The following is a 13,341-nucleotide window of genomic DNA, read 5'->3' on the forward strand; positions in this document are numbered from 1 at the left end:
GTCATGGCATTCATCTGGCCGCGAATGGCCTGTGAATGAAGACCAGCCTAGAGTAACCAAGCAGGAGTGAGTGCCAGAGAAAGGCTAGTATTCATTTTCATGAATTTCTTTGCTCCTACACATTGCACGCTTACCAATGCTCCAGCTCATTTATTTGGTTTTGCTGTAGTTTCTTGTGCTTTGTACAAACAGGGATGAGGCCATCTTTTGAGCTAGGCATTTTATGTATATAGCTTCCCATGGGTAGGTGTCTGAACAATTGGGTCCCTTTACTGCTCTGCCCTTATCTACATTAAGATCAGCTGACATAACATGTGATTTTAATATTTGAGACAGGATAGGACCGTCCCAATTACGTACACCTTGTCGTGGTTGGATGGGCTTTTATGCTTTTTTTGATCAAAAAAGTGTTAAGTAAGTGGCCTGTGTTATTTACATGTACTGTTACTATTTAGTTATTCACTCACTACAGGGTATATGCTCTTTTTTTTTTTTTCTTGGGTTTTGTCTCTGTGCAATGGCCACAGTGTGAACATGCTCTTATGCATTGAATGTACACCAATTTATGCTCCGGCTCATTACTTTGGTTTTCCTTCAAAGTTTATTTTACTGAGATAATCCATATCCATATATCCTATAAAAGCATACATTGATGCCCATTGGTAAAATATAATACCAGATGGTAACTATGTAATACTTTAATTTCTTCTCTTTGGGCATGACTTTTGCTGACAAAATCAGCAGTTTGGAAGGCACAGCAGAGATTAGTTGATCCATACTACTGTTGCATCCAGAAAGGAGTTGTTTCTAATAAGACAGCCACTTTAAGCAAACATTTTACAATAAGACCAACACTTGCTGTGATGGTGTGATATTGTATGTAGGTATCATTTTGTGTGCCTTCACCTGTGAATGAGGAGAGGGACTTTTAAATATCACAGCCAGGAGAGACACTGGTGAGATTCTGTGTGGGACAATGACGTGAGCACAGCATGTCAGAGAGAATGCGAGAAACCTGGATGACTTTGGAAATACTTCTGGAGTGAATATATATGGAGAAACATATGGACTATTTTATCTTCTGTCTGCTGGATTGTTGGACTCTCATCTCCCGGGACTTTTATCCAGTTACCGGACTGGATTTGTATTTCTGGACTATATTAAACTCTGTGTGGTGGATTGTATATGGACCTTTCAGTATTGCCTATAATTAAAGTCTTGGGATTGTTCACTCTTCTCTTGCTCTGTTGATTGTGTGATGATCAAAGAACACTTAGTACCTTACCAATGTATTGTTCATGACAGCCGCATGTTAGTGAACATACCTGGAGGAGAATCTTTGAACATTAGGAGGGCCCAATTACATTTAGACTGGGGTCACAGTCGTGGAATTGTGGATGTAGGAGTAGTGCGGCATATACCAGTATATGTGTTGGTGGGGAACAACCTATGAGCGGGGTTGGTGTGCCACTGGGCCAATGTCGTAACCCACAGCCAAGGACCAGTACACCCTGCATCAACTGAGAGAGAAAGGAGCATTCTCAACCTGCAGACTGACCCCTCATCTGCGGTGAGTAATGCACAAAATGCAATGACTGGTACATGAAGGAATGTGAACTGGGGGAGGTAAATGGCATCAGGGAGGAAGCCCAGGTACTTTGGGACACTGGGTCTACATTCACCCTGGTCAGCCCAGATAATGTCTCCCCAGAACACTATTTACCAGGCCACCAAGTGACCATCCCCTTAGCTGGGGGTCAGCACTCGGGGGTTGGACGCAATGGATACAAGTTCGGCTCTCACTGGGTACATGTGAAGCTTCTCAGGGTAACTCGCGGATCAGGGGGAGGATATGGAGGACCCCGAGTTAGATACAGACCCCTGTCCAAGCGAAATAAATACAGAGTCCTCGTCTCAGAGCTTCCACCATCGGGGAGTTGGCAGGATCTGAAAGATCATATGAGAGAAGCTGGAGATGTCTATTATGTTGGTGTGCACCAGGATGGAATGGGGACTGTGGAGTTTATTCACAAAGGATGACATGGAATATGCTTTGAGGGAACTGGATGATACAAAGTTTTGTTCTCATAAAAATGAAACCTCTTACATTCGTGTCCATGCTGAAAAGGAATGGAGGAGTGTGAGGAGATGGCCTTAGTGGAGTTTAGCTTTACAACCCTACAGCTTCTCCCTCCAATACAAACTGGGAAGCCAACACCAGAATGCCAATGGACTGTCTCGACAAGAAGAACCATAGACTCCCTCAGGCTGACCTACCCCTGCCACTGTACAAGGAACTATCAACAATTGAGCCATGTGGACTAAAGTGAGCAGGCCAGAGGTCTGTGTAGATCTCATGGCGTGCTCACTTATTATGAGGACGGAGAGGTTGTGATGGTGTGATATGGTATGTAGGTATCATTTTGTGTATATTTTGTATTTTACTGATTTTCATAGTGTTCTCTTGCTGCTCTGTGTCCCCCTAATGTTGATTTCTCTTGTAGGTTGAGTTGATATGTGTTAATTGATGAATAGCTGGTATTTATCATCAGCTCCCACAGTTTACTGTACTGTTATCTTTGCCCAAGATCAGTGAATAGTGCTGTTTGCTAATATGCTAATGATATATTGAACCAGGCTAGCTTGTTGATTTTGTAAAGCAATGGAAGGACCAATAATGGGACCTTCCCCCCCTCCCCCCTTGACCTGTGAATGAGGAGAAGGGACTTTTAAATGTCACAGCCAGGAGAGACACTGGTGAGATTCTGTGTGGGACAATGACGTGAGCACAGCATGTCAGAGAGAATGGGAGAAACCTGGATGACTTTGGAAATACTTCTGGAGTGAATATATATGGAGAAACATATGGACTATTTTATCTTCTGTCTGCTGGATTGTTGGACTCTCATCTCCCGGGACATTTATCCTGTTACCGGATTGCATTTGTATTTCTGGACTATATTATCCTCTGTGTGGTGGATTGTATATGGACCTTTCAGTATTGCCTATAATAAAGGTCTTGGGATTATTCACTCTTCTCTTGCTCTGTTGATTGTGTGATGTTGGAGAAGGTCCCATGACATTTGCCCTTGTTGCATACTGTATGAAAAGCACTGGAGTGTTTTATTACATTGCGATAGTGTTACTGGGCATGGGATGGATACAGTTTAAGCTTGTTCACTTCTTATTTTTGTACTATTATTTATGTTGTTAAGATTAATAATGATACATTTTGTTTGCATATTTACTATTAACAACATATTATTGTATCATCTTTTGTGAACTCATGTAATACATCTCATATGCAAACATTGTATTTTCAAGACTCATTAAACCCGGATTTTGCATTGACCTTTGTTTGTCGCCTTATTCGCTGTTTAATAACATCACACTATAAATATTGCAGATAAAAGCTTCTGTCGTTCGCTCTCCAGACTCTTTATGTACAACACGACTTGGGCAATTTTGTCAACCCACAACAATAATAAACACACTAATGAGTTCTAGCAAATTGTGTACAGATGACTGTTTGTTCACAACATCAAGACATTTATTAAGGTCAAGGTTATGCCTATTAAATGTGCCGGCACCTTCTGTCTCCAATTCAGTAGACATGTTTAGAGCACAGCGTCCTGACCTTTTCCTTCTAGTAGTTAATCAAGCTTTTCTAGAAATTCATCTGAGATACAATTTCATTTTTTTTCTGTTCTTGGAAGCATTTCCGGCTCATGAGACTTTTCGCTGTCAGAATTACCCATGTAAATGGTACCATGGTCCACCCCTAGGACAAGAGTTCAATAAAATATAGTCCCTGTGTTGTCCTCTGTTTGTTTTGCAACCATAGCGTACTTGTACCTGCTTACTCATCAAATTCTATGCAACGGACTGGGTGGTGGACCACTGTGCCATGATCCGAGGAGAACCTGGAGGGGCGTGACTAGGTGCCTCCTGAAGTCTGACATTGGATGCACAGCGGCTGACGAAACCACGATTTGAGGAAAGAAGAGGGAGGAGGGACCAGGTGCTACACCAGGACTGACCTCGGGTAGATGGCAGCTAACCCCCAAGGAACAGGAATGGACAGGAATGGTAGACTTGGCAAGTACTGGCTGGCACGGCTGGTTGACAGGCAGGCAGGTGGGCATGGCTGATATACAAGCAGGCAAGTGGGCACTGGCTTACAGACAGGCAGACAGGTGGGCACGGTTGATAAACAGGCAGGCAGGTGGGCACGGCTGATATACAGGCAGGCCGGTGGGTATAGCTGATAGACAGGCAGGCAGGTGGGCTCGGCTGATATACAGTACAGACCAAAAGTTTGGACACACCTCATTTAAAGATTTTTCTGTATTTTCTTGACTATGAAAAGTGTACATTCACACTGAAGGCATCAAAACTATGAATTAACACATGTGGAATTATATGCTTAACAAAAAAGTGAGAAACAACTGAAAATATGTCTTATATTCTAGGTTCTTAAAAGTAGCCACCTTTTGTTTGATGACTGATTTGCACACTCTTGGCATTCTCTTGATGAGCTTCAAGAGGTAGTCATCGGAAATGGTCTTCCAACGATCTTGAAGGAGTTCCCAGAGATGCTTAGCACTTGTTGGCCCTTTTGCCTTCACTCTGCGGTCCAGCTCACCCCAAACCATATCGATTGGGTTCAGGTCTGGTGACTGTGGAGGCCTGGTCATCTGGCATAGCATCCCATCACTCTCCTTCTTGGTCAAATAGCCCTTACACAGCCTGGAGGTGTGTTTGGAGTCATTGTCCTGTTAAAAAATAAATGATGGTCCAACTAGACGCAAACCGGATGGAATAGCATGCCGCTGCAAGATGCTGTGGTAGCCCTGCTGGTTCAGTATGCCTTCAATTTTGAATAAATCCCCAACAGTGTCACCAGAAAGCACCCCCACACAATCACACCTCCTCCTCCATGCTTCACGGTGGGAACCAGGCATGTAGAGTCCATCCGTTCACCTTTTCTGCGTCGCACAAAGACATGGTGGTTGGAACCAAAGATCTCAAATTTGGACTTATCAGACCAAAGCACAGATTTCCACTGGTCTGATGTCCATTCCTTGTGTTCTTTAGCCCAAACAAGTCTCTTCTGCTTGTTTCTAGTGTTGAGCGAGCTCTAAAATGCTCGGGTGCTCGAAGCTCGGGCCGAGCTCGCCGTGATACTCGGGTGCTCGACCCGAGCAACGAGCCCAATGTTAGTCTATGGGAGACTCGAGCATTTTTGCGGTGGCACCCCCGGCAGTCTATTAAAAGCCAAACAAGTGCCTAAAACGATAGTGACAGTGCTCAAATGACATGGGGACAGCATGGGGATCGCCCCAAGAAGCATTTCTGACCCCCAGGTCACTGCTGTCAACAACGTGGTCAGAGGTATTAAGCTACTTTTACAGGCTCACAATAAAAAGTTCAAAAACGAAAGTGAAACTTTTTTCCTGTGAAATATGTTAAGGAACATCCTTTCCAGGGTAAAGACTTGTGTATAAGTTAAAATAAATGACCAAAAACAAAAATACTCCTCCACACCTTCGGCTATGTTCACAAGTAGCATTTTTTATGCGTTTTTGCACTTTTGTATTGCTTTCAACTATGACAAATGCATTCACCGTGAAATGTCATTTTAACATTTTACAACCTTATCTGGCCATGTGCTGTGTGACACATGCATAAAGTGCTGAAAAGACAAGGGAACAGCATGGGGAAGACCCCTGGAAGCATCTCTGACTCCCAGGTCACTGTCTAAAAGTGTGCCCATCATAAGTGATCCTTACCGCATCAGAAGATGCAGACTTGCAACTATCCCCATGCAAGTTCTAGTCCCAGGGCAGTGTTCAATTGTACCTCCCCCATTCCTTGCAATACAAGCTCAAGTATGCAGCCTGCCACCCACCCACCCCGAGGCTGCAATACCATACTGCTTGCTTGCTTGAACTTGAAATTGGGCCTTTTAGGCACGTGGAGGCGGAATCTGGCCACCACGTCATGGCTGTGTTGGCGGCCTGGAATCCATACTCAGTACCCAGCCGCCCGGCGGCCGGGTGTCCATACTCGGTCCCCAGCCGCCCCGCGGCCGGGTGTCCACACACGGTCACCAGCAGCCTCGGGGCAGCCGGGTGTCCATAAACGGTCCCCAGCCGCCCCTATTTCTCCTTGGAACATCCCCCCACACACTTTTCTTAGCCCGGTCTGCTTTAGGCAGCATTGGACGAGCCCACCAGAGAACCAGACTCCTCCGGTGGGCCCTGACTTCTCCATCGATGGAGTTGAGAGTGCCAAGGTGAGGAGCATGATGATGATGACAGAAGTTAGCATCTGCTATGTTTTCTTTTAATGCAAGTGTAAGTGTGCAGCCTGCCACCCATCCACCCCCAGACTGCAATTCCATACTGCTAGCTTGCACTTGAAATGGGGCCTTTTAGTTTGGAGGAGGCCGAAGCTGGCCACTACCTCATGGCTGCTTCGGCAGCGAGGTATCCATACTCAGTCCCCAGCCGCCCATATTTGTCCTCGTGTGCCTTATACATAAGATTAAGCGCGTATACCAAAACATTACCTGTGCCCTCCCCAGTGCATTTAGTGGGAAGGAGAGCCTATTCCGCTGTAGTGTGTGCATGCCAAACCCCTGTTCATGGTACATGTGAAGATGCCTCCCACCTAGCACCTGTCGTTGCAGACTTGCAACTATCCCCATTCAAGTGCTTGTCCCAGGGCAGTGTTCAATTGTACCTCTCCCATTCCTTGCAATGCAAGCTCAAGTATGCAGCCTGCCACCCACCCACCCCCAGGCTGCAATACCATACTGCTTGCTGGCTTGCACTTTAAATTGGGCCTTTTAAGCATGTAGAGGCGGAATCTGGCCACCACGCCATGGCTGTGTCGGCGGCCTGGTATCCATACTCAGTCCCCAGCCGCCTGGTGGCCGGGTGTCCCCGCTTGCTCCCCAGCCTCCAGGGGGTGGCCGGGTGTCCATACTCGGTCCCCAGCCACCCCTATTTGTCCCGGTAACCTTTCCCACACTTTTCTTAGCCTGGCCTGCTTTAGGGCAGCGTTGGCCGAGCCCACCGGACTATCAGACTCCTCCGGTGTGCCCTGGCTTCTCCATCAGGGGAGTTGAGAGTGCCAAGGTGAGGAGCATGATGAGGATGATAGAAGTTAGCATCTGCTTTGTTTTGTTGTAATGCAAGCGCATGTATGTAGTAGCGGCTAGGCCTGAGGTGGTCAGCGTTTTGGCGCATATCCTACCTCCTCCGAGGATTGCTGGATGTTTTCCTGCTACTATCCAAGTTCTATGACTCCCGTTAAAACAAAGCTTCAGGTGATAAATGATGGATGAGGTAGTGGCAAAGGAGAAAGAGCAGGAGGAACAGGGACCATTCACATCAATATCAGGCCAGTCAACCAGATATGTCTTGTAGGATATGTTTCTGTAACAAAAGGAGCGGTTCGGCTACACAGTTATAGGGCATACAGTGAGTGCAATGCCTACCAAAAATTTCGAGCCACTCCAATGCCCCTTGGAAATGACATGGAGGTCAGAGGGCGTTAACTAAACCTTTTTTTCCATTTATAGCAACTGGGTCTCCCGTGCACTGTTGGCCTAAGCAGTGAATGGAAGGCTTTCCAAAAATTATGAGGAACTGCAATGCCCCTTACAAGAGCGATGTGTGGCACCCCAGGGGTCTGGTCACCACAGTAATAGAGAGCAAGTGGGAGGTTTCCTGGTCAGGATCCCTTAAACATGCAACATCCTCCTGCCCCAATCCTGGGAGGGGAGAATTCTGCCCTTATAAACTGGATCTGGGGCGGAGTTGAGTGAGTCAGAGAACAGTCAGAGTCAGAGTGAGAGCAAGGGAAAGTAACAGCAAGGAGCTCTGTAGGAGCTAGGAGCTAAAGACCATTGGCTGGAAGCTGAGCAGAGCTCGCCCTGGCAGAAGACAATAGGAACCGGACACAGGAGTCCGAAGCTGTGAGGACTTATATATCCAGCAGCAGAAACCAGCCGGCAGGGGATTTCAGGTCCTCTGGCCATAGAAGCCCGGAGGCTCAGTCACAAGCAAGGGACCAGCACCGCCGTCGCGGAGCGGAGGCTAACAGAAGGCCCCAAGTCACCAGCCATACGGGTGAGCACTACACGGTACACTCAGGGACGTGGGCTACTTCTACCCGCTTACAGCAAGGTAGCCAGGAAGAGTGCAGACAAACGGGGAGGCCTACAACTCCACCTGGCCAGGGGAACTCCTGCTTGCTCACAGACTGACCAGGCCTCTTATGCTATCCAGTACTCCTGGGAGGGTCTACCTTATAATCATCAGTAAAGACCCTGAACTGCACTGCAAAGACTCTGAGTCATTCCTGCTGCGCTCGTGCACCATCACCCCCATCATCCACACTCACTGCCCTGAGGCTATACTCCTCCCGAGGGGAGTTATCCCATTCTATGCTGCGCACACAACACCAGCCACAGCGGTCTGCCTCGCAGCGGTGGTACTCCCTGACCGCAATCCACGGGTGGCGCAGTCGGACAATTAACCTCAAAACCTAAGAAAGACTGCCACTGGATTGACCAGCCTGAGCCAACGAACCGGGTCACCGCCACGGAGACTACAGACCCCAGAGACCCGGCACCGGGTATCCCACACACGTGTACACACGGCCCAGGGGGCGCGTCACATGCAGTACAGCATATTACAAACATAAGTCCCATTATTGGGGAGTAGGTGTCCCATGGTATTTGCTTATGCTTTCCCAGCAAAAGCTGCCAAAAATTAGGACGGAGCAACTTGCAATGCCCCTTACAAGAGCCATGCAGTACAGCATATTACAAACATAAGTCCCATTATTGGGGAGTGGGTGTCCCATAGTATTTGCTTATGCTTTCCCAGCAAAAGCTGCCAAAAATTAGGATGGAGCAACTTGCAGTGCCCGTTACAAGAGCCATGCAGTACAGCATATTACAAACATAAGTCCCATTATTGGGGAGTGGGTGTCCCATAGTATTTGCTTATGCTTTCCCAGCAAAAGCTGCCAAAAATTAGGACGGAGCAACTTGCAATGCCCCTTACAAGAGCCATGCAGTACAGCATATTACAAACATACGTCCCATTATTGGGGAGTGGGTGTCCCATAGTATTTGCTTATGCTTTCCCAGCAAAAGCTGCCAAAAATTAGGACGGAGCGACTTGCAATGCCCCTTACAAGAGCCATGCAGTACAGCATTTTACAAACATAAGTCCCATTATTGGGGAGTGGGTGTTCCATAGTATTTGCTTATGCCTTGCAAGCAAAAGCTGCCAAAAATAAGGACGGAGGAACTTGCAATGCTGGCACCCTGGTGGTATAGTGGTGGTGGAGGCTGAGGATAAGGAGAAGAAGATTAAACAGCCGAAACGAGGAAGCGTATACCCATGTGTGGGTGTGAAGCGGTGCATGTGAATACACCTCCCGAAGAAACACAGTGGATTTGACTTTATGTTACTTTGCTGTCATTTGGTGGTGATGAGAAGTCTGGCCCAATCCAGCCCTTGTTCATTTTGATAAGGGTCAGCTTGTCAGCATTGTCAGTTGACAGGCGAGTGCGCTTATCAGTTATAATTCCCCCAGCGGCACTAAAAACACGCTCCGATAACACGCTAGCGGCAGGGCAGGCCAGGACCTCCAAGGCGTACAGAGCAAGCTTATTCCAAGTGTCCAGCTTGGATACCCAATAATTAACAGGCACAGAGGAATCACGGAGGAAGCTGGTACGATCGGCAAGGTACTCCCTCACCATCTTTTGAAACTTTCCACTCCTTGTGAGAGTACCCCGCGCCTCAGGGCCTGTAAGCTGGGCGGGTGTCAGAAAACTGTCCCAGAATGTTGACAGTGTTCCCCTGCCTCTGCTGGATTGGAGTTGCATCTCTCTCGCCTGTACGCCTTGGTTGGGCAACGAACTGTGACCTCTGCCGCTAGCGTGTTCAGATGGGAATTTTTTTAAGAGTTCTGCAGCAAGGGCCTTCTGGTATTGCCCCATTTTTGTAGACCTCTCCACCTCAGGAATAAGAGAGTGAAAGTTCTCCATGTAGCGGGGGTCTACAAGTGTCACCAACCAGTAATGACTGTCACCCAACATTTTGACAACGCGAGGGTCACGGTTAAGGCAGCATAACATAAAGTCAGCCATGCGTGCCAGACTGGTAACGGGCAAGATTTCCGTGTCCTCACCAAGATGACGACTGACCATGCTCTCCTCCTCCTCCTCCTCTTCCTCCTCCCCCCTGTCCTCAGGCCACCCATGCTGAACCGACGGTATGACACTTGTACAGGTACTACCGTCTACAACGCATGATAGCAGCTCCTGTTCTTCCTCCTCCTCCTCCTCTCCCTCATTGTCCCCCAATGCACATTGGGATGAGATGAGGTTGGGCTGTGTGTAATCGCCCGCTACAGCTTCTTGATCCATCTCATCATACTCTGGCTGCAATGCCTCCTCTTTTATTCTCTGCAGAGAGCGTTGCAAAAGACAGACAAGTGGGATGCTGACACTAATGATGGCGTCATCGCCACTCACCATCTTGGTGGCCTCCTCAAAGTTTGTCAGAATAGTACATATGTCAGACATCCAGGTCCAGTCCTGAGGTCTTATGTGTGGAGTCTGACCAGAATATCGACGGCCTTGTTGCAGCTGGTACTCCACAACTGCTCTCTTCTGCTCACAAATCCTTTGCAACATGTGGAGGGTAGAGTTCCAACGTGTGGGGACATCACACACCAGTCGGTCTGCCGGAAGCTGCAAACGCTGCTGCAACACAGCTAGGGCGGCGGAAGCTGTAGCCAACTTGCGAAAATGAGCTGACAGGCGGCGTACTTTCACGAGCAGATCTGGCTACTCGGGGTACGTTTTAAGAAACCGCTGAACCACGAGGTTAAGCACATGAGCCAGGCATGGTAGGTGTGTGATCTCACCTCGCCTCAGAGCCGCCACCAGGTTACGGCCATTGTCACACACGACCATGCCGGGATGTAGGTTCATTGGTCTCAGCCACAGATCTGCCTGCTCTTTCACAGCTGTCCACAACTCACAAGCAGTGTGAGGTTTATCACTTAAGCTTATCAGTTTCAGCACAGCCTGTTGCCGCTTGGCGAAGGCAGTACTGCAATGCTTCCAGCTTGTTACTGATGTGGTGATATCTGAGATGGAGGCTGAACATGAGGAGGAGGAGGAGGATGCGCAGGAGCTGTACACTGTGGGGGCAACTCTGACTGACATAGGGCCCGCAATCCTCGGTGTGGGGAGGATGTGTTCCGTCGCAAGGTCCGACTGGGTCCCGGCTTCCACTATGTTTACCCAGTGTGCCGTCAGAGAGATGTGCCGTCCCTGGCCACAAGCACTTGTCCACGTGTCCGTTGTCAGGTGGACTCTCCCAGTAACAGCGTTGTTGAGGGCACGGCAGATGCTTTGGGACACGTGCTTGTGTAGTGCGGGGATGGTACACCGGGCAAAATAGTGTCGGCTGGGGACCGAGTACCGAGGGACGGCCACTGCCATAAGATTGCGGAAGGATTCCGTCTCCACCAGCCTAAAAGGCAGCATTTCCAATGCAAGCAGTCGTGAAATGTGCAAATTTAGGACTGTGGCCTGTGGGGCGTTAGCTGCGAATTTCCGCTTTCGTTCAAAGGTCTGGGATATGGACAATTGAACGCTGCGGTGGGACGTGGACGTGGACGTTGATGCTGTTTCTTGAGAAACTGCCATAACAAGTGAAGACTGAGAGGAGGGGGCATCTTTACATGCAGTATGGACAGGGGATTGCCTTGCACACACAACAGGGGGTTCTATTGCACGCACAACAGTGGAAGAAGCAGTGGTGACACCCGCTGACACTGGTCGTGGACCCTGGGTTTCGCCCCACAAAGTCGGGTGCTTTGCTGCCATGTGCCTGATCATGCTGGTGGTGGTCAGGCTGGTAGTTTTGTCACATCTGCTGATGCTGGCATGGCAGGTGGAACATATGGCCTTTTTGGGGTTATCAGCAGAGTCTTTAAAAAAATTTCAGACTCTGGAAGACCTACCGCTTGTACTGGCAACGTCCCTCGTGTTGATGTTACGGGGAACGGTTGCCTGCCTTCTGTCTGCGGCCACCACACTGCTTCTTCCTGCCTGTTGGGGTACTCTGCCTCCCTCCCCCTGTGTGCTGCTGGCCTCACTCTGCATGTCCTCCTTCCATGTTGGGTCAGTTACTAGATCATCCACCACCTCCTCCTCTTCCACTTGCGCACCACGATCCTCCTCCTCACTTCCTGGCAATTGTGTCTCGTCATCGTCCACCTCTTGTGACAGATTGCCAACGTCGACTTCCTGTGGCCGTGGCTGTTCAAATATTTGGGCATCGCAACATGGGATCTCCTCTTCCACCACTTCAAGCGTATCAGTGTCCAAGTGTGGGATCCCTTGCTGTCTGATGACACTCGACATGGTGGGAGGAAGGAGCATCAGGGTGAGGAGGAGTATGCGGTCGAGACTCATGGCTACTAAGAATTGACCGTGTGGAAGACAGACCGGAGGTGGTGGTGCCCAGGTAACTGGAAGTATTATCTGCTATCCAATTAATAACCTGTTCACACTGATCAGTTCTCAATACTGGTGTTGTTCTGTGCTTCCCTAGTAATTCGGTCAAGAAGTGGGAGCGAGAAGATGTGGCTGTTGGTTGTGGCACATTTTCACCTTGGCCACGGCCCCGTCCTCTGCACGAACCGTCACCAGAACGTCCACTTCCACGTCCCTTGCCACGCGCCTTGCCTATTGTAAATGAAGTAAAATAGCTTACACTTGCACTATCAATGGAAAAAGGGTAATAAAGAGTAGAATAGAACCGTGGAAGAGGAAAAACACAGTTATTGTTTACTGGGGTATACCACACTTTTTTAAATAGAGATATTTGCCGCTGAACAGTGAGCGACACACTCAAACTGCTTTTTTTTTAGATACCAAAGGCCCAAAACTGGATAGTACAGCGATTTGACCCGTGGAACTGCGAAAACCACACTGGGATGTCGGGCCTACACAAGACTATTTTCAACAGATATATTTTTGTGTCACAACAGTCAGAAGACACTACTGTTTTTCTTTACGGAAAAAACTACCAAAAGCTGAATAATAGAGATTTTTTACCGTGGGATGGCAAAACCACAGTTATTGTTTACTGGGGTATACCACACTTTTTTAAATAGAGATATTTGCGGCTGAACAGTGAGCGACACACTCAAACTGCTTTTTTTTAGATACCAAAGGCCCAAAACTGGATAGTACAGCGATTTGACCCGTGGAACTGCGAAACCACACTG

Source organism: Phyllobates terribilis, unplaced genomic scaffold (genome assembly GCF_046119375.1).
Source record: "Phyllobates terribilis strain yellow unplaced genomic scaffold, ASM4611937v1 Scaffold_9__5_contigs__length_417890890, whole genome shotgun sequence".
In the NCBI taxonomy this organism is placed as follows: Eukaryota; Metazoa; Chordata; class Amphibia; order Anura; family Dendrobatidae; genus Phyllobates; species Phyllobates terribilis.